Source organism: Pinus tabuliformis, chromosome 1_1 (assembly GCF_031772625.1).
Source record: "Pinus tabuliformis cultivar Carrire ecotype Pingquan chromosome 1_1, CPIR1, whole genome shotgun sequence".
In the NCBI taxonomy this organism is placed as follows: domain Eukaryota; kingdom Viridiplantae; phylum Streptophyta; class Pinopsida; order Pinales; family Pinaceae; genus Pinus; species Pinus tabuliformis.
The window spans coordinates 806,872,451-806,895,408 of NC_142297.1; the positions used below are offsets into that span (position 1 = coordinate 806,872,451).

General features: G+C 37.4%; 1 pseudogene; it reads right to left on the minus strand.

The window, feature by feature from the left end:
- Positions 1-18,456: 18,456 nt before the first annotated feature.
- LOC149216473 (cyclin-dependent kinases regulatory subunit 1-like) lies at positions 18,457-21,024 on the minus strand (annotated as a pseudogene).
- Positions 21,025-22,958: the final 1,934 nt, after the last annotated feature.

Here is a 22,958-nt window from a genome sequence, read left to right on the forward strand (position 1 = left end):
TTATCCTAACAATGACCCACTTGGCCTAGTGCAGGATTTCCTTTATGGAAGTGTCCCACCTTTCCTCTGACATCATCCTATAGAGGAGAACTTAGCTTCACAACTAATTCTAATGGGGCCTCCTCCAACAAGCTCCCATACAACAAGGTTTCTTCAAGATTTTTCTCTCTCACCCTTCGTTATAAATGTTTAAAGAATTAACTAGTCAACTAGTCAATCAATGAAAAATAGATGCTGTCATGAATCGAATTTGAATTTCTTAGTTGAGTGGAGGGAAAAGGCATTCTTGTATTTATATTTGTATGTTATTGAGTGTACAATGCTTTTTGCACTAAGCATGTGATCAATTTCCTTTGGATCTGCACAAGGAAATAGGGGATTTCCCTAATATTCAAGATCCTAATTCCTCTAGGATTGCCTAAGGAAATAGGAGCTTGTCTTAGGATTGAATTGGCTAAATGTTGGCCAGAGCACGTCAGGAAGCAAGAGAATAGGATTGCAGTGCAAGGTGTGCTTCAGAGTTGAAGCAAGGCATTGTAATTGTTTCACTTTCTCATATGAATAATGCAAAACAACGAAGGAGTTTTTCCCAGTTGTGTTCCCTTGTAAATAACTGTGTTCTTGTGGTATTGATTGTTGCATGTCATTGTTGTTAAGAAATTTACTGCATAACATAAATAATTATTGAGAGGAATAAATATAAAAATAATCAGCAACAACCATAAACACATAAACACAAATGTTTATCCGTGAAAACCCCAAATCCGGGGAAAAACCCAACCTAATAAGATCTCATTAGCATTGGCCAAAACCCTGGCCAATTCGACCAAGTGAGCCTTCACTGCTCACCTCCAGGTCTTGCATTACAATGAAGTCCTTCCAGCCTTTTATAAGCTCCATTACATATAATACCACGGGAAGAATACTATGGGTGCACAATACCATGTGCCCAAAACCATCATTGTTTAACCTGGTCAACTTTGACTCTATCCTGAGTCAAGTTTACCTAACAATTCCCCCTTAAACTTGACTTGGGGTTCCTTGACTAACTCCAGCCAAACCTGCTAAGTGAGACAATCCCGCTCACTCTAGCTCTTACCCCCCTCAGAGTTTTTACTCGGGTATTGTTAACCCGACATCCCCCCTATCACCTAGGTCTAACCCAGACTTTACCGGTGATCACCGAGGGGTACACATGCCTTACCGGGTCTTATAGTAGTATGCCCATTTACATGCAATAATTTTTACTTCATTTTTTTTTTTTGTTTATTGCTTTTGCAGTTCTGATCCATCCTCTCTCAATTTGATTTGCTCAAAAGCTTCTATCAAACCGCTCCAACTGCGAGCCCGACGAGAGCCTCATAGATTCTAGCACTAGTGGCCTCACATAGCAGAAAACGAACAATTTTCGAAGCCGCATGAATAATTTTCTTCCGCTGACCTTCTTTAAATGGCTGCATGAATCCCAAACAACTCATCAGCATGTTCCAAACCGATAAATATAAAAAATGCACTGCGATCCCTGGTAGTTACGGCACTATCTTCCACACATTCTCCTCGAGGTTCTTCTGCGTACGATTGTTCCACCATTATTTTCCAGACCCAGATTTGTAAAAAGGTTGCATCGATCTCATCAGGCACTATAAACCCCTGGCATCAAAGAATCCCTTTGAAGCCAATATCTGGCTCTGATACTAGTTGTTAAGAAATTTACTGCATAACATAAATAATTACTGAGAGGAATAAATATAAAAATAACCAGTAACAACCATAAACACAAATGTTTATCCGGGAAAACCCCAAATTCAGGGAAAATAACCCAACCTAATAAGATCTCATTAGCATTGGCCAAAACCCTTGCTAATCCGATCAAGTGAGCCTTCACTGCTCACCTCTAGGTCTTGCATTACAATGAAGTCCTTCCAGCCTTTTATAAGCTCCATTACATATAATACCACGGGCAGAATACTATGGGTGCATAATACCATGTGCCCCAAAACCATCATTGTTTAACCTGGTCAACTTTGACTCTATCCTGAGTCAAGTTTACCTAACAATTGCATGTGTCTCTAAATTGTGATAATACAGATAGTGGGGTTTTTAGCTGAGGCTTTCCCCAAAGTATTTTCATGTGTATTGTGCCTTGATTCTTCTTCTTCTTGTTATATGTGTTCAGCTCAATCTTTAAGCTTCTGCAAAGCAAACTTTGATAGTAGAAGTAGGTTAGAGTATTCTACTTTGATTGATAATGCATTATCGGGTTAATCTAAAGTTAGATTTTCTACATGGTATCTCAGTAGAAAATTTGTAGGAAATTTCTAAATGGTATCGGAGCCAAGTTTATCAGAGCTGTGAACAGTATACTGAGAAGAGAATTCGAAGTTTGGAGTTCGGGGTTGTAGGCGCAAATCGAATTCATATCATACTTCAGTTGATATGGGACATTATGCGACTAATTGCCCATCGAAGAAGTCCAAGAAGGGATACTCGAAAGGATCAGAAGGTGAGGTATTAGCCTCTTAGTTTGAAATGGACTTTACCCTCATCGCATGCATGGTGTCATCGATGATGGGTTGTGTTTGGTATCTTGACAGTGGAGTCTCATTCCACATGACCAGTGATAAAAATTTATTCAGTATCTTGGAGGAGAAATACCTCAAGATGTGCACAGAGATGGGTGATGACGGAAGGTACAATGTTTCAGGAGTGGGCACGTTTCTTTTCAGAGGGAGCATGGAGCTCCTATCACCTTGACAGATGTGAATTATGTGCCTGGACTGAAGAAGAACTTGGTATAGTCATGGTATTGGAAGACCGTGGCTATGATGTGTTTTTTAGTAAGGGAAAGGTTTTCCTTAGACACATCAACACGAGATAGGTGAAACAGATCGGTTCACAAGTTAAGAACCTGTATGCTCTTGAGGTTCAAGATGCATGCAAAGCCTTGAGGATCAACATAAATGTTAGAGACTTGGTGGTTGAAAGGGAGAGTAAATTACCTCTCAACATGCATCCCAGAAGAAGTCTCAAACAATTGTGGAGAAGCCACAATTGGAGAAGCAGAGAGGATACCGAGTGAATAGATCCACTCATGCAGATATCTCCATTAGGGGGGAATTTTGATCCAAGTGAGAATAGGGATCACATGCAGCCATACCTCCAGGTATGAGGTGGGGCGATGTGAAGTGATAGTCCCAAGAAGGCTGAAATTTGGTAGGGTCCATTGAGAGGTTTTATCTCATGGATCGTAACTTGATACAGGAGCCTGAAGTACATAGTAGCGGACGAATCAGTGGGATTGATGTAGTTAGAGATCAAAGAGACAGAGGCTAGAGCAGTCGGATACTGAAGAGCACAAAGAAGGATTGACAACAGTGTAGAAAGGCAGAGCCAGCAAAAGTGCAAAATTTTTCAGTTGACAGAGGCAATAACAGTCAAAGACTTTGATGACAAATGCATCATACTGATTCAGGTTGGATGTTTTTTTGTTTTTGGAGTTGCTAGAGCAACAACACTAGAGAGAAGTGTTGCATGCATAACATTCCAAAGGTTCACGATCGGGATCGAGTTGAATTCCTTTCTTGTTGAGAGGGAGTGTTGAAAATATCAACAATAAAATGATAAAAATAGAATCCAAAATATTCCAATTTTAATTTGTCCTTGAATTAAAATTTGAATTAAAATCGAATTTAGTCTCACCAACTACTTGGAAATAATTAATTAATTCATTATGGATTAATTAGTTGGAGAAACTCAAGTTAGAAGTCTTTGTGAAGTCATGCAAGAGTTATCCCTTAAATTAAGGAGATAAGCCTTAAATTAAGGAGCTAAGGTTGAGTTATATTTGAGTTGTAATTAGTTAACTCAGTTTACTGAGTTAAGTCCAGTTAAATTAGTTCCAAAATATTTGAGGAACTAATTGTGAGTTATCAGTCAGTTGATGCATGCATGCACTCAACCAGTGTACTCCAAATAACTGAAGATTCACTCATCAGTAACTCATGCATGTCTATTCTGAGAAAGACCCAGTTGAGATTAAAGTCATGGATAGTGTACTATCAGTTTCATGTGTTTACTTATAAAGGAAACTCATGTGTGCAGTCAAGGCATCAATACCTTGGAGGATTGTGCAGTTCTGACAGTGTGTTAGAGTAGTGTGTGAGAGAAGTATTCCACTGGGTGAAGGAGATCATCCTAGAGGAACTGCACAAGGAAATAAGAGCTTGGAGGGCAGAGAGGAAGGTTTGTGAGAAGCCAAGTTTTCCTGTGAGCATTTGTGAGGATTGTACTGAGAGATGGCTAGCTATGAGAGCTAAGGCTTTGTATAATTCCCATGTATTTCCACCTTGTATGATAATACAGATAGTGGGGTTTTTAGCTGAGGCTTTCCCCAAAGTATTTTCATGTGTATTGTGCATTTATTCTTGTTCTTCTGGTTATATGTGTTCAACTTGATCTTTAAGATTCCGCAAAGAAAACTTTGATATTAGAAGTAGGTTATAGTATTCTACTTTGACTTATATTGCATTATCGGGTTAATCTACAGTCAGATTTTCTACATGGTATCTCAGTAGGAAATTTGTAGGAAATTTCTATAGTTTTAGGAGTGGTAATTCCCGCCAATGCATTATAAGATATGGTCAGATTCATTTCTTCTTTCTCTGGAGTTTGTTCCTGATGTATATCATCTTATTTTGATGTTTCTTGTTCCTTTTCTTCTTCTTCTTCTTCACAATCTATGTAAAATAATTTCTTCTCAAAAAACTTATGACCTTTAGTGTATTTACTATCACAATTGTAACAAAGCCCTTTTTCTCTTTTTTCCTCAATTTTTTTGTGGTGTCAACCTTGTAGGTTGTGGAAGGCTAGGAATAACAACACTTCCATCTTTATAGTTGTGAGTGGTGGACTTCTTGTCATAATTTTGTTTTCAACTTTTCTTGCCACCTTAAATGCCTTCTCCAATGAATCAGGATCCCAAAGGCGAACCTTATGTTGGATGTTATCCTTTAAAGTACCTATGAAGACATCAATCTTGTGCTCCTATGGAATATAAGTTACCCTGATATTCAAATTTTGGAAATCATCAATGTGCTCCGCCATTGAACCCTTTTATTTGAGATTTATCAATTGGCTAAAGGTGTTTCTCTTTGTATCCTCATAATGTTCTATAATTTACTCCATAAAAATAAATTAAGTGACAAGTAGTTACGAGAACAAAGCCATCGATACCATACAAACTGATTGGGTTCTGAATATAAAGATGCAAGCATACCTTTTGTGTGTGTTGCACATCATGTAGATCAAAATATTTCTCAATATGTAGTATCCATGTTACTAGATCCTTGGCATCAAACTTCCTCATATTGATATTTTTAATATGGTTGGTCTTCAATACAAAGTTAAAGTCTCTAAAATCATGACTAACATTCCTTTTATTCTCATATTGAGTTTCATGGAATACTTTTCCACCATTAGGAAGCATTTCTTGTAGCAAATTTGTCAAACCTTCCATGTTTTCTTTTAAACCATCCTTAAAACCTCCATGCCTTCTTTTAAACCATTTTTCAAACCATCCATCTTAACTTCCATTTCATTTTTGGTTTCTCTTTTTGAGAAAAAAACTTTTTGCACTTGGCCGTGTAATTTTGATATATCATGTTGTATTTCTTCCTCTTCCTCATGTGTCATAGTAGAGATTTCTACTTGTTTACTGGGAGTATCCGTTTTTTTTTTTTTTGTTTCGAGGCATATCGGAACCAAATAATGATATATATGCTTTACTATGCCCTTTGAATTACTTCACACTGATTTTTTAAACAAAACTTATGCAATTTTTTAAAAACACACACATTTTTCTTCTTATTTTTTGTAACTTGATATCGAAACTATTGTATATCTTAAATTTTGGCCTCCCAAGGTTTTAAATTTGGTCTTGTGGTATAAATATAAGTCTTCTTTTCCATGCCACAATTCATACCAATATTTGATCATTCAATATAAATTCATGCCAAATCTCCCACAATGGCCTGATTATGGACTGGTTCAATAGAGAAAACTTGTATGGGATGCCACGTGCCATTGTTTCAACCTTTGGCCCTAAAATTGATACACAAAAAATTACAATTCATGCACTTTCATTCACTTTTTATGAAATTAAAATCTAATTCTTGAAAATAAATTTATGACGATTTTCCCTAATTCACATGTTTGAGGTTGAATTATGGAACATGTAGAAACCCTAACTTCTTTGAACCATATCCCAGAAAGTATAACAAACAAAGATGTAAAATTTATACATGAAGTCCCTAAGATCTCAGCTCCTCATGGTCAAAATTTTATCTTCTAAATATTCATATAAAAAAGGTTATAGCGAAAATTCCAAGATGACCTATTTGAAGTAGCAAAACCCTAGAATACAAATCTCTAATACCAAATGTTGCACAACCAAATCACAAAACAGAGGAAAATATAGATCAACGAATTGAGAATTAACCTCTTCAAGGGGTTAACCTCCTTTACCTCACATGAATGAACAATTCTTGGATGATACAAATGACAAGACCTCCTTGGTATATCTTGGAGTATAAGGGGTCACAATATAATCAATGCCTACATAACGATAATAAAGTAAGGGCACAATAATAACAATAGTGGGCTTCTATAGGGCACAAAAATAACAATATGGGGGATACATGGGCACAACAATAACAATAGGGGGCTACACTAATATTATAGGGACCTAACAAAGGTGCAAGGGAATTGAATCCTTCTTGGATTTTTCCTGTTTTGAAATGAGAAGTATTCCCTGAAGAGAGACACACTCTTTGAATATAGTTGTAGAATGCATATACCATAATTTTCGAAGATAACCCTATTCCTAAGTACTAAGATGCCCCAGGCAACAAAAATCAGAAGAGAGAAATGATTTTTATACTTCTCCACCCAATGATAAATAAAGTACTCAAAGGAGGCTCGATCAAGATGCTCTATAATGCCCAAGATCAGTAGAACATCATGTCAAATTGTCTAAGCAATAAAACAACTAATTAAAATATAGCCAATCATTTCTTCTTGCTTCCTGCAAAGGAAATAGAAGTTTGGTCCATAAAATCCTCTTTTCTACAGATTCTCCCATGTTATAATTTTGTTATGAAGGACAAGCCAGGAGAAGCATTTTAGCCTATTGGGAATATTTCATTTCCATATAAATTTGTTCCACCATCTAGAATCTTGGACCACTGCAGAATGGATAATTGCTTCATAAGAAAGACTTTATTTTACCCTACTCGAGGAAGTGCCCCAACTCCAGACCAATGAATCCTTGGAATTGTTTAAATACGCCCCATTTATATTTAACTCCTTTAATAAGGAGTTCCACTCCTTAGCCAATGCTCTAACTAGTCCCAACTCAGTTGAAGTTAACGAATAGCTCTTAGATGACAGATAAGGGTCCACTCTTTTTACATTATAAATGTAGAAGTAGCCATTAGGATTTCAAGCAATGAATCAAATTTTAAGATAAATTGGAGACTCAAAAACCACCTATAAGAGGGTCCTTCCCTAGGATCACATGTTTGTCATCCCCAACTTTATAAGAAATATAGTTGAAGATAAAGGTAAAAGAGTCAATGAGGGCCATCCATACTATGGAGCCCATATTAACAGGATTTTTTGTTACTCCTCTAAGTCATTCCACCATTAACGATATTTTTAGATACTTCTCCTTGATAACCTGGGTCCAAAGTCCCACACTAATCAGACCTCTACATATATCATTTAGAGCCAAATATTTACCAAACCAGGATGGGTTCTTAAAACCACACCCACCATGATTTTTTGGTTTGGACAGCGACTCCCAACAGGCTAAGTGAATCCCTACCTTACTAACTTTACCAGTCCACAAGAAGTTTAACATATTTTGTCTAATATTGCTTAAAATTGATATGGGGATCTTGCCTATAGAAAACCAAAAGACAAGGATATTTTTAAGGATTAATTTAACTAAAATCATTCTACCCCTCAGGGGCAGCCAGTTGTAGCACCATAATTTTATTTTTTGTTCAACTTTCCTGAGTAGCCACATCTATTCTTCTTTATGATAGCAATTTGGATTTAGGAAGAAGCCATAGGTTCAATATAGAACGAAAAAAAAAAAACAAACAAACAAACAAACAAACAAACAAACAAAACAAAACAAGACAAAACAAAACAAAATGGACGAGAGGGTCACAGAACTGATAATATTGTGATGAAATGAAGATTTTTTTATATTGATCTCCATTCCAGTGGCAACACAAAATAAGTTTTTAACTCTATGGAATACCCACCATTTTAAAATAGTTCCAGCCCCCAACAAAATAACATCATCCACAAACAATAGGTGTGTAATATACTATTTATAGGAGAATTTTATACCTTTTACATTTCCTTCCTTCTTTTCTTTCAACAAAAGTAGACTCAAGCTTTCTATCACAAGTGCAAATAGAAGGGGAGATCATGGACACCCTTGTCTAAGTCCTCTAGAGCTAGAAAAATTGCTTGTGTGAGAGCCATTGATCGAAATGGAGAAACTTGATGTGGTCACACAACCCATAATGCAATTGGTGACCTCCAAGCCCAATTCAATATGTAAAAGAACTAATATAAGAAATGTCTAGTTCACTTTATCGAAGGCCTTATTAAGGTCCATCTTGAGAACCACAACTTCCAATTTTTTCAATTTAATAGAATGGAGGACTTATTGAGCAATGCCGATGGTATCATGAATCTACCTATCAACTAAAAATATAAATTGATTAGGCGACATCTTTCAAGCTAAAATATACACCAATGGACATTATATATGTCCTCATTCTCACTTTCTAGAAGGTATATTTCATTCCATTAAAAAAAAGGAGCTTTATTGCTAAGACTTCCATTCTGGCAAGCCATGTCTTAGATTTAGATCTTCCTTCCAATTGTTAGACTGTTGTTGAAGGAACATGATTTGATACCAATTGTTGGAAACTAGGAAATTACTAAGAGGTGGGTGTGAATATGTATTACACACACATACACATAGATATATACATTTTAAAAATAATTTAACCAATTCAAAATCATTCAACAATACAATAAAGCATTAATCACATAAATAATTGAACACATGATGTTCACATGGAAACACACACAAGAGAAAATCACAAATGTTCTTTTCAATTTTGATGCAAATGTAAACACTAACTTCTTTTTACATCATATTATGTAGGAACCAACCTATAGGAAGCTCCAACCCCCTTTCTATGCAAGCACCCACTTGATGGAAGCACCAACTCCCACTATTTGCAAACACCAACCTACTTATCTTTTTCAAGCACTTACCTGAAGGAGACTCCGATCCCCTCTTAATATTTTTTCTAACAAGATTTTATGATATTCTCTTTGCAACACCCTCTCTGTCTCTAATTCTCTACAGTTATCTTATACATAGCAGCTTTAGCTTTCACCTAATATCCACCTACAACCTTTTGTTAGTTCTTCATTGCACACTATGTTCCTTATCTACTTTAGATTTTTTGCATTTGACAGCTTTTGCTTTGTCCTCTCATGCCCACTTTCTCTCTCTTTCTCTCACTATTTTTTTTAACACTTTCTCAAATATGAATTTCATCTTGTATCAATTTCCTCTTCTTCGTTCCCTCTCATTCAACTATCTTTTCACCTTCATAGTCATTAGAAGTAAAATCACTTCAAGCTCATATCATTTGAAATTCATTGGTCTCTTCGTTTCTCCAACAAGATAATCAAGACTATGTATCAAAAATGTTGGTTCCCAAATCTTCAAGGCAGTTCACAGGCTCCTTTTCCCTTAGCTTTTCAAGACAAAAATGGTAGTTTTACTTAGCAGGTGCTAATCCTATATCCAGTATCAGGTTCAATTCTTATGTTCATTGGTATTCTAATCCCCTGGATCCCTGGATATGCCAGATGGTTAGACTCCTTTCATTTTTGGGAATTAAAATAGTACCTAACATGACCATATGTTGTGACTGTGGTCTTGAAAATTTGGATATAGTCCCTTGTCTATTATCAGGTACATCCCAAAGCATTTGAAACCCTAAATACTAGAATAGGTCGAATATCTAGTTTTTGGAATCATGCCGGATGGAAAATTGCCCTGCTAATTCCAAATCCATTTATTTTGAACATGTCAAGCATGCACACCCCTAGACCTCCGAATTCCGAAATAACTCTTGATGTCGCATGCTTTGAGTGCGCCATCACTAATCTCCCAAACCATCAAACGATTAAATGGCTCTAATGGCTTGCACCCTCAGGTCTTTTGGATGTCTTAGACCTTTTGCTGAATTTGGATCCATTTTCCCTTAATTTCATCCATTTTGAATAAAACTAAATACACTAGAAACCTTTGCCAAAACATCCCCTAACATGAATATCGAGGCATCAGGGAATGCCATGTCAAGCTTCCAAGAACTAGCCATAACTTGTCACATGGATCTCTTACCATGCCCATGTCAATGCCACATCATCTGCCACAACTTATTGACATCATGTTGTCATCATGGTGATGTCATCTTACCACATGTCACCCAAAATTGTCCCACTTGGCCACCCAAAAGTTCAAATATGCCTGCCACATGTCCACACATTAGAATGACATTTCATAAATGTGTGCCTTATCACTGCCACTTGTACTACCATGTCAACTAGGATCCGCCACATCTGAATGAGAAAATCCAGTATCTAGTTATTTTAGAAAGGGGCCAAATTGCAACATGCTTGGAGGCCCGGATACCTGAATACACCTTTGTTTTCATGCCAATTTACAAGCTCTACTCCCAAGTCATCACATTAACCAATCTAAGCTTCCATTTGAAATACAGAAGACTTGGATAACTTTAGAGATATTTAGATGAATCTGATTTTGGAAAAATAATACAACCCCACATTTCTGAGATGAGCTTGGATTGATTAAAATATCTAGATCTCTCTCCGAATTGTCAAACTTCTTGTGCCCTAGATGGCTTGGATTCTTTGAATCCTCCTTTAATTATTCAACGTGCATTCATTTCAAAAACATTTTTCTCCTTACTCCTTTAGGTTTAGATCAAGTTCCATATACCATTGGAAAGGTCTCTGAGAGGACTATCTAACAGACCCTATAGTTTTCTTATTGGAGCTAAGGAAATCATCCAGGACTACCATTAACAATAGGGAATCAACACGCATCAACATACTTATCAGGCTCCCCCTGAACTTGACACAACCAAATACTACAGCCAACATGATCAACACTCTCACTTCAACAAGCTCCCCATGGACTTGACATGCTTGACATCAATGACTAATATTTGATGTTATGAAAACACTTTTCTTAACAAGTGTTATGGATGTTAGTAGTGACTAGTAGAGAATGAATAGTCTGTGAATTTATTCACTTAACTTTTGAGAAATATGGTCTCAATTTTAAAACACAAGGGAGTTTAATACAAGAGCATCCCTGGGGGTTTTGTAAACCCATACTTCCACACACACACACATGTTCATTTTTAGGTATCTTGGGAGGTACTCCAAGCCCTAGAGTTAGGGGTTTGGAGGGAAAATCACCACAAGAGTGACTTGTGGGCTTGGAACCCAAGGTTGGGGTTTTTCACCCATCATTATTTGGGCCAAAACCATGCACACAATTTGACATGTGATGGATAATGATGATAGCTCTCATTGAGACGAATCTGACCCAATGAAGATCACCCGATTATGAGTTGCAGAAATGAAGTTGTGGAGTGGGTTTGCACCATATGAGTTAAGGTCGACTTGATTTAAATAAGCCTCTTGGCAACTGGACAAGCCCATAGAGGACGTTTTGAGGAGCCCTTATATTGTGTGTATATAGAAGGTGGTGGAGGACATTTAGAGCATCAATTTATGCAACACATCACAAGATAGAAGCTTGTTGGAGAAGGAGAAATACTTATGTTCTAGGCCGTAGCAAGGAAGGCATACCAGCGAGGGTTTGAAGGGTTGTTTTGAGGCCATTTCAAGTGACCGAGTCGATGGAAGGAGGGTCAAGGAGCTTTGCTAGAGGGTCGAGGCAAGGAAGGATTGTTTTGAGGGAAAAGAAGGGTGCACATACCCTTATCGAGGTTGTCATAGGCTTAAACAATCTTGTAGTAGCATACCGCAACAAATTGAAGGGAGGCTAAGGGGTTTGTGAAGGTTGGAACATCCCAGCATCACAACTAAGGGTCATATCCCCTAAAGGAAAGAAATTCACATCACCTTTGAGAAAATATAGGTGGAGAAGACAGGTAAAGGGACTGTGGTGCGCCTTAACCAGGCCTAGTTTGCAGCAAATAAATCAGACCTCAAAACAGTGAGCTAAGGTATGCTTGGTAAAACATTCTTGTAGGTGTTGGATCCATGATTTGGATCAATTTTGGATCGGTTTCATTTGCAGCCTATGGGAGCCAAATTGAAGGCTTCATTTGGTGATCAAGAACCTTTATAGGAGTAGATCTTGTAGTGATTGGATTGGGTGCCATTGGTCTAGTGGAGGGCAGCGTGTTGGATACCCAAAGTATCCCTAGACAAGCAATATTGAAGTGAGGAAGAGAGCTAAAGATTGGGTGAAGTTTGGTGCCTAATGTGAAGCACTTTGATGGACAAAAGTGACTACCAGATTGGTGGATTGGAGCTCAAGTATTGGCCATCCTAGAGAGCAGTTTGGATTAGCTCATGTACATGAAGCAGTGTTAGGTGGCAACCCTCCTAGAGTCTCTATGTGTTGTCCTTTGAAGGACTAAGGGGCAGCTAGAGAGAAGTACGAGAGCAAAGGACCGGAAGGAAAAGATATGACATAGAAGTTGCAGTGAAGATTGTCATTGTATCTTGTATACCATAGGTTGTTGTATTATTCATATTGGCTTAATATAATGAAGATTGGGTTGTAAATTATTGTACAGTTTTGTTAAAAAATGTGTATATTTTTGCATATGTGATTTATTTCTTTATATTTTTCCACTGGGAAAAGTAGTTCTTGTTGAGATTCTTGGTTTGGTAGCATCATAGATTCTATGATTCTAACCTAGACCCAAGATTGTGGAACTTCAACATGGTATCAGAGTGTGTTTGAGCTACTTTGGAAGTCGTTGAATCAGAGTTGTGCACAATGAAGTACAACTTAAGAGGGATTTGGCCAGATTGTAGGTGACAATGTCAAAATTACAGGTTGGTATCTGGTATGAGGATAGGTTGGAGTGGTTGTCCAACTATAGTCCATGGAAGGAAATGATCAAGTTGGTCTTGCAAGTCAATAAGATCTAGGAGTTTGCTGAGAAAGCCATAAAGAAGCCAACTGAACCAAAGGAGATGGAAGTGTATGAGGATTTTGATATGAGAGCGAGATTGATCATTCATGATGGTGTGAAGGATTCCCTAGTACCTCATTTGTCCAAGGATAACACTACACATGAGATGTGGATGGCTCTTCAAAATTTGTTCCAGAATAAGAATGTGAAATGGGTATTGGTATTGGTATTGGAGGATTAGTTGAAGTCCACCAAGATGATACAGGTTGAAGGCGTGACTTTGTATCTAATGAGATTGTCTCAGATCAAAGATGAGCTTGCTGCCATCAGTGTGACTATTTCATATTTGTATATGGTGAGGATTGCTTTTAAAGGGTTCACTGAGGAATGGAAGCCCTTTAACAAAGGGATTGTTTCCAGAGAGAAGTTTCCATATTGGAATAGGTTGTGGGATGACTTCATTCAGGAAGAATTGCGAGATCAGGATCTTCATATGAAGAAGAGGGCTTCAAAGGATGACATGGCACTTGCAGCGCAAATGAAGGGTAAGAAGAAAAAGGACTTGAGTAAAGTCAAGTGTTTCAACTATGGTGAGATGGGTCATTTTTCATCAAGATGTTTGATGAAGAAGAAGGGAGACGACGAGAAGAAGAAAGGAAAGCAGGTCACTGATGTTGCCACTTAAGTTGAGATAAATGGTTTCATCAGGACATTGGAGGAAGAGGAATTTATTATGAACTCTCATTTCTTGCAGGGTATTATCGATGAGGATGGATGGTACATGGAAAGTGGTGTGACGGAACATATGACAAGTTCACAGGAGGTTTTTGACACTATAGCTCAATGGGACTCGACGTTGTACATTGTGTTGGGCAACAATAGTCGCAAGGAAATCTAAAGATTGGGAGTTGTGTCAATGAGAATGGAGACAAGACGAGTGATGCAGATCTAGGATGTATTATTTGTACCAGGACTCAGATATAGTGTGATTTTTGTCTCGATGATTAAGAAGAAAGGGTTTCAGGTCTTGCTCTAGGATGGGAAGGTGAGACTCAGACCTAGATGCTCTAGCTTTGATGGGATTGTGATTGGAGTTAGAGCGCATAGTCTATATAGACTAATAAACAAGCCTATGGATCATGGGAAGAAGCAGGTGGAGCAAGTGTAGGTTCCAAAGAAGTAGTTGCAGGTGTAGGCTTTAGAGGAGCAGGTACAAGTTCTCGGAAGAAGGCCTAGGTTCCAGAGGCTCAGAGGGAGTCGAGTTTTAGCGGGATTTTTCTGATTCAGAGGGAGACTTTGTAGCCCAAGAATGAATCATGGAGTGAGTGGAAGACATTATAGTAAAATAATAAGAAGAAGGACGCTTCCAACAACAGTGACACTTCCAGGAGAGGCATAGTTCATACTACAGGGATTGATGCAGTGGTGAGTGCCAAGATTTGGGCGAGTATTGCGAGTAGTGATGATGATGATGAGTTACTTCCTAGTCTTGGAAGTACCTCCCTCACTAAGTGGGATTTTTTATTTTTGAGTAGCTTGGGAGGTACTCCAAACCCTAGGGTTCGAGGTTTAGAGGGAAAATCACCACAACATTCACTTGTGGGCTTGGAACCCAAGGTTGGGGTTTTTCACCCATCATGATTTGGGCCAAAACCATGGATACATTTTGAAATGTGATGGATGAGGATGATCGTTGTCGTCAAGACAAATCCGACACAATGAATATCACTCGATTCCTAGTTGTAGAAATGGAGTTATGAAGTTTTGAAGTTATGGAGTGGGTTTGCACCATATGAGTTAAGGTCGATTTAAGTTAAATAAGCCTCTTGACAGTTGGACAAGCCCATAGAGGACGTCTTGAGGATCCCTTCTATCATGTATATATAGAAGGTGATGGAGGACATTTAGAGCATTCATTTGTGCAACACATCAAAAGATAGAAGCTCGTTGGAGAAGGAGAAATACTTATGTTCTAGGGTGCAGCAAGGAAGGCATACCAACAATGGTTTGAAGGGTTGTTTTGAGGCCATTTCAAGTGACTGAGTTGTTGGAAGGAGGTTCAAGGAGCCTTGCTAGAGGGTCGAGGCAAGGAGGGATTGTTTTTAGGGCAAAGAAGGGTGGGCATACCCTTATCTAGGTTGTTGCAGGCTTAAACAACCTTGTTGTAGGATACCACAACTAATTGAAGGGAGGCTGAGGGGTTTTTGAAGGCTCGAACAAACCAATATCACAGCTAAGGGTCATATCCCCTCAAGGAAGGTTAGTTGCATCACCTTGGAGAAAATTTGGCAAAGAAGAAGGTTGGTAAAAGGATTGTGGTGTGCCCTAAGCAGGTGTAGTTTGAAGCAAATAAATCAAACCTCAAAAAAGTGAGCTAAGGTATGTCTAGTAAAACATTCTTGTAGGTGTTGGATCCATGATTTGGATAAGTTTTGGATCAGTTTCATTTGCAGCCTGTGGGAGCCAAGTTGAGGGCTTGATTTGGTGATCAAGAGCCTTCATAGGAGCAAATCTTGTATTGATTGAATTGGGTTCCATTGGTCTAGTGGAGGGAAGTGTGTTGGCTACCCAAAGTATCCCTATACAAGCAATCTTGAAGTGATGAAGAGAGCTAAAGGTTGGTTGAAGTTTGGTACCTAATGTGCAGCACTTTGATGGATAAAAGTGACTACTAGATTGGCGAACTGGAGCTCAAGGATTGGCCAGCCTAGAGAGCAGATTGGATCAGCCCGTGTACATGCAGCAGAAGTGACTTGCAACAGTGTTAGGTGGCAACCCTCCTGGAGTCTCTATGTGTTGTCCTTTGAAGGACTAAGGGGCAGCTAGAGAGCAGTACGAGAGAGAAGGACTGAAAGGACAAGATACGCCATAGAAGTTGCAATGAAGATTGTCATTATATCTTGTATACCATAGGCTGTTGTATTATTCAGATTGGTTTAATATAATGAAGATTGGGTTGTACATTATTGTACAGTTTTGTTAAAAATTTGTGTAATTGTGCATATGTGATTTACTACTTTATATTTTTCTGTTGTGCAAAGTAGTTCTTGTTGAGATTCTTGGTTTGGTAGCGTGAGAGATTCTAAGATTTTAACCTAGACCCAAGATCGTGGAAATTCAACAACACACACACACACACATATTCAGTGACAAGAAAGGTCTAGTACTTTGATTAGCACACTCTCACATCTTGGAATTAGATGTTGAAATTTGTACAATAGTATGGAGATCTTATTATACCTTCACAAAGAAAATATGGATTTTTACCCCATACCCATGTTTAGAATGATCATGTGAATATTTCCATATTTTATTTGTGTTCACAAAGGCTTAGTATTTTTCCTACTACACTATGAAATTTTAAAGTTAAGAATTGAAATTTAAATTTGTTGAATAGAATACCTTCATCTATCTTAACCCCAAATTAAATAAAAGTAATTGAGTTTAAGTAATGTGTCAAAGATGCCTTCAATTTAGAGACAACAAGCAATACTTTAAGGGTCCAATATTTTGATTTGCATGTAACCAATACTTGGAATCAAATTTGAAATTTTTATATAATGTAGAGGAAATTTGCCTGTATCCACCCTCCAAATTCTATGAAAAAATGCTAGATTAAAGGGATCCAAATAATTTAATTATAGGGTGCAACTAAAAAGGAAAAACCTTCTTTAACATATTTATTTTTCCAATTTGTTTTTAATATTAAATATTTTTACTTGTTTTATATTTGGAAGTTAATGTGTCAGTTAATACCAATTTATTAATTGTAAGAATATTTGAATTACTCATGAAAATGAAGAGTCATTGGAACCAAATAATATGGCCTCAATCATAAATACGAAATTCATAATAGAGAAAATTCATTTCTCTCTATTGGTTTCAATCTTCAATAGCTAATGAATGTATTGTGTGGTTCAGAGGATTGTGCATATGCTCTATATATGTAAGAAGGATCGAGAGCATTGTCCATTGATTCAATAAAGTTTGCACATGCTATGGTTGAATTTCTTTAGTGAGTTTTTAAATGCATTTGTACGTTTGGCCTCGGGTATTGAAAATTACTTTGACTGGCTGGGCGAGGAGCTCTTAGGAGTCATAAAAGTTAGAATTTGAGTAAGGTGTTGGGTTCTTATAACTCAACTTTCATAGCTCTTATTCCAAAATTTGATAAACCTATTCCATTTGATGATTATAGTCCTCTATCATCATTTAATTGTGTTTATAATTTATAATTAGTAAGGTGTTAGCAATGGGATTAAAAAGGGCTCTATCAAATGCCATATCTCTAAAACAATTTGAGTTTTTAAAGGGTTGACAAGTACATGAGACAATTAGGGTTGTATAAGAGGAACTTCACACCATAAGAACTAGAAAAATGCTTCATATGTTATAAGATTAGATTTTTCCAAAGCTAATGACAAAACAAGTTGGTTATATCTGAGAGCTATTTTGATTCTTGTAGGTTTTAAGCTTCAAATTGTAAATTGAATCATGGATTCTATTTTCTTAGTTTCATTTGTTATTCTTATTAATGGGGTAGTTTTAGCTTTCTTTGAGCCTTCCACGAGATTGAGACAAGGTTGTCGATAATCTCCATATTTATTTTTATTTGTTGTTAAGGGTTTAAGTAGATCGACCTTAGAGGCTAGAAGATTGAGTTGTATTCAAGGTATAAAGATAGGGAGATCTATCATACACTCTCACTTACTCTTATTGATGATGTTATGTTATTTTTAAATAAATTTGAAGTAGAAGGAAGAAAATTGATGGTAATTTTAAATTTATATTATGATGCTTTTGGTATGAGATTAACTATTAGAAGTTTGCAATTTGTTTTTAATGAGTTGAGGGAAAAAGTGGAACAAATTTTAAATATTTTATATCTTTTTATATATTTTGAGCTGCTAAATGGGCTTAAATATTTTTGACTCATCCTCAAGTCCAATGATTATGGAAAATAATGTTAAGTTTGGCAATTGAGTAAGATTAAGAATATAATCCTCACTTTCAATGTAACAATAGGTGCACCTCTCAGCCCCAAGGGTTAGCTCAATCGGTCAAGTTGGGGCCTCACCAGATGGGAGGTCACAGGGTCAATTTCCAAAAGCTCTTGGGGTCAGGTCTTTGCCCACAATTGAACTCACTAGGCTTTCAGAACCATAGGTTGAGATTGAGCCCCAGCCTGTTGTTGTTGGTTTTGCTGGTAATTCAAAGGTCTTTTGAATAACATGATGTGTGGCTCAGGACGATGAATGGCATAGTGCACCCATCCATGAGACTGCTGAACTCCAATGGCTCACCATTCGTTCTGGACCAAAAAGAATATCAATTTGGTTAAAATTATTAATATGTTTATAATAATAAAAATAAAAAATAAAACAAACAAACAGATTATCGCATTAAAAATGACATTTGAAAACAAATTAGGTGTTGATTACCACATTGGGAAGTTGGCAAAACAAATGCATTTGCATTAAAAATAGCATTTGAGAACAAAAATGCGGTGCTTACCTCATTGAAAAGTCGGTTCTTGGGAAGCAATTTGGCAGTTTCCAGAGGGAGAACCACATGTCTGGAGATGACACATAACGCCCAATCATCAAAATAATCCATTTGGGTGAAATAAAACCCTAATTACAGATATTCAACTCACCACCTAGACAGCCAGCAATCAAGCATACCCACACTCAAGATAATGCACAGAAAATGAAACTACTTTGTGCCTACACCATGGTGTTCAACGTTGCAAAATACATAAGAGAATGGGTTATCTACCATTCTCATTTGGGTGTGGAACACTTCTTTCTGTATGATAACAACAGTGAAGACGATCTGGCAGAAACTGTTGAAGGGTTACTGCCAGAAAATTACAAGGTAAGCAGGCATCCATGGCCATGGGCCAAGACACAGGAATCTGGATTCTCACACTGTGCTCTCATGGCCAAACAGAAGTGTCAATGGATGATGTACACTGACGTTGACAAGTTTGTATTTTCTCCTTCGTGGCTAAAGCAACTCAAGGCCAATGCCAATATTGGGTACCCATTAAAGAAAACTGCATCAAAAGCAACTCTGAGGCGATTAATAATAAATCTTAGTAAACTGGGGGCTGCATTGACAGGGCAAATTACATCGTCTCCTTCTCTGTATTTATTTAATTACCTGGAATTCTAAATGATGTGTGGCTCAGGACGATGAATGGCATAGTGCACCCATCCATGAGACTGCTGAACTCCAATGGCTCGCCATTCGTTCTGGACCAAAAATAATATCAATTTGGTTAAAATTATTAATATGTTTATAATAATAAAAATAAAAAATAAAACAAACAAACAGATTATCGCATTAAAAATGGCATTTGAAAACAAATTAGGTGTTGATTACCACATTGGGAAGTTGGCAAAACAGATGCATTTGCATTAAAAATGGCATTTGAAAACAAATTAGGTGCTGATTACCACATTGGGAAGTTGGCAAAACAGATGCATTTGCATTAAAAATAGCATTTGAGAACAAAAATGCGGTGCTTACTTCATTGAGAAGTCAGTTCTTGGGAAGCAATCTGGCAGTTTCCGAAGGGAGAACCACATGTCTGGAGATGACACATAATGCCCAATCATCAAAATAATCCATTTGGGTGAAATAAAACCCTAATTACAGATATTCAACTCACCACCTAGACAGCCAGCAATCAAGCATACCCACACTCAAAGATAAAACTATAAATATCTCAAAGAAACTTTGATATGCATCTGATTGTAACTAACCAAAAGCAGTTATCGGGCATTTATTTAATATATGTCCAAACTTCCAGGAAATTATTTGCAATGTAAGAACAACGTGGACACATCGTCTCCTTCTCTGCATTTATTTAATTACCTGGCATTCTAACTTTAAAGGGACCTACATAAATTCATGGAAAACCTTCAATCTAGACATCAATAGGTTGTCTTGGGTGGAGGGCCATGATGACAGAGAATTTCGAATACATCTTATAAGGAGATTTTGAAGTTAACAGATATGATTGCAGGATTGGAACGATCGTCGATCCTTTAGCTCGGCAAAAGCAAATTTCTTAATAAATTCCAGATATCATGGGCAATGATTCCTTCAATTTTATTAAGATATTTGACATTACATCCTTTTATATACTGACTGTGAGGTTCTTATTTTCACTTGACAGAAATCAAGCAGGTCTAAAAACAAAGGCTTGTCCAACAAAGAATGAAAAGCTCAAAATTGGATGCAGGGTCTGCCCCTGGCTTAAGGCCTATTCTACAACTAAGAATACATGTTAATTCATGACAGGCATCACTAACACGGTTTGATAGTGTTGATTATTAAGCATATGTCTATTCCATAGAAAAAGACAGAAAGTGAGTACATGACCAAGCCTCTGTATGTGCGCAACATAACCTAACCCCATCATATAAATCCACACATGAAAAGTATTACAATATTTGAAGAATGCACCTAACCCCATATAAACTAGGTATCTGAGAGATGAAACTATCATTTTGCCCAAATCGTAGAAGACGAACGATATCACCAACATCAGAGGAATCTCTAACAGATTACTGAAAGTCCACCATCCAGCCAAAAAGCAAAACAAATATTTTATTTAACAAAAAAAATAGCGCAAGCTCTGAGTTACAAACCTGTATTCATAAGTATCATCAGTGTATTTCTCTGAGTACTGAATTTGAGGCATCCTGGTGTATTTCTCATTTTTACAAGGTTGTTGTAGAGCCCCATTTTTCTGGGCATTAATTCTTGATGCATAGATGTCTGTAAAATGTTGAATAGCAGAATGGATTTTGTAGCTAATAGATACTTTGTTCTTGGCTCTGTAGTTAAATCATACCGGGTTAATACCGAGACATGGTCAAGGAATGTTTCTTTTTTTCAATATGGAAGCCTGCAAGAAAGCTTAATGGAGAAAGAACCCAATTTGTATAAACCACGGGCTGTGAAATTCACAAAGAGCTTTCCCCTGTTGCTAACCAATCAGACCAACAGGAGTTCCAACATCCAAGACATTGTATTTCTTCCTGAGGAAGTCCTCTTCTTAGTACGCCTGTCTTCTGCAAACTCCAATAGATATCCCACAAATCATCCCCCAGCTGTTCATTCTCGCAACAAATCCATACACCATTGAATGCCATCGAGTATTTACAATTTGGATATTCTACCCAACCATGAGATGCAGTCAGATGCCAGGCTCCTCCACCTGCTACCCACTGGTCTGCAACATCAGTTGCCCTAGTGGACACAGCTAATTATAGCTCATATTTACCAGAGATCATCACAGCAAAATTGGGTTACTTTGATCATTCCAGACCCATCAAATGGGATTATATGGTATATGAGAGCTTGGCCACAGAGAGGGATATTGTTGTATTTGCCAAAGGGATTAACAATAGACAAGGACTCAACATTGAAACCAAATATCTACGCTGCATATTCAACAATACCATTGAAACTATGGTTTGATAGTGTTGATTATTAAGCATATGTCTATTCCATAGAAAAAGACAAAAAGTGAGTACATGACCAAGCCTCTGTATGTGCGCAACATAACCTAACCCCATCATATAAATCCACACATGAAAAGTATTACAATATTTGAAGAATGCACCTAACCCCATATAAACTAGGTATCTAAGAGATGAAACTATCATTTTGCCCAAATCGTAGAAGACGAACGATATCACCAACATCAGAGGAATCTCTAACAGATTACTGAAAGTCCACCATCCAGCCAAAAAGCAAAACAAATAATTTATTTAACAAAAAAAAATAGCGCAAGCTCTGGGTTACAAACCTCTATTCATAAGTATCATCAGTATATTTCTCTGAGTACTGAATTTGAGGCATCCTGGTGTATTTCTCATTTTTACAAGGTTGTTGCAGAGCCCCATTTTTCTGGGCATTAATTCTTGATGCATAGATGTCTGTAAAATGTTGAATAGCAGAATGGATTTTGTAGCTAATAGATACTTTGTTCTTGGCTCTGCAGTTAAATCATACTGGGTTAATACTGAGACATGGTCAAGGAATGTTTCTTTTTTTCAATATGGAAGCCTGCAAGAAAGCTTAATGGAGAAAGAACCCAATCTGTATAAACCACAGGCTGCGAAATTCACAAAGAGCTTTCCCCTGTTGCTAACCAATCAAACCAACAGGAGTTCCTTCATCCAAGACATTGTATTTCTTCCTGAGGAAGTCCTCTTCTTAGTACGCATGTCTTCTGCAAACTCCAATCTGATATCCCACAAATCATCCCTCAGCTGTTCATTCTCGCAACAAATCCATACACCAGTGAATGCCATCGAGTATTTACAATTTGGATATTCTACCCAACCACGAGCTGCAGTCAGATGCCAGGCTCCTCCACCTGCTACCCACTGGTCTGCAACATCAGTTGCCCTAGTGGACACAGCTAATTATAGCTCAGATTTACCAGAGATCATCACAGCAAAATTGGGTTACTTTGATCATTCCAGACCCATCAAATGGGATTATATGGTATATGAGAGCTTGGCCACAGAGAGGGATATTGTTGTATTTGCCAAAGGGATTAACAATAGACAAGGACTCAACATTGAAACCAAATATCTACGCTGCATATTCAACAATACCATT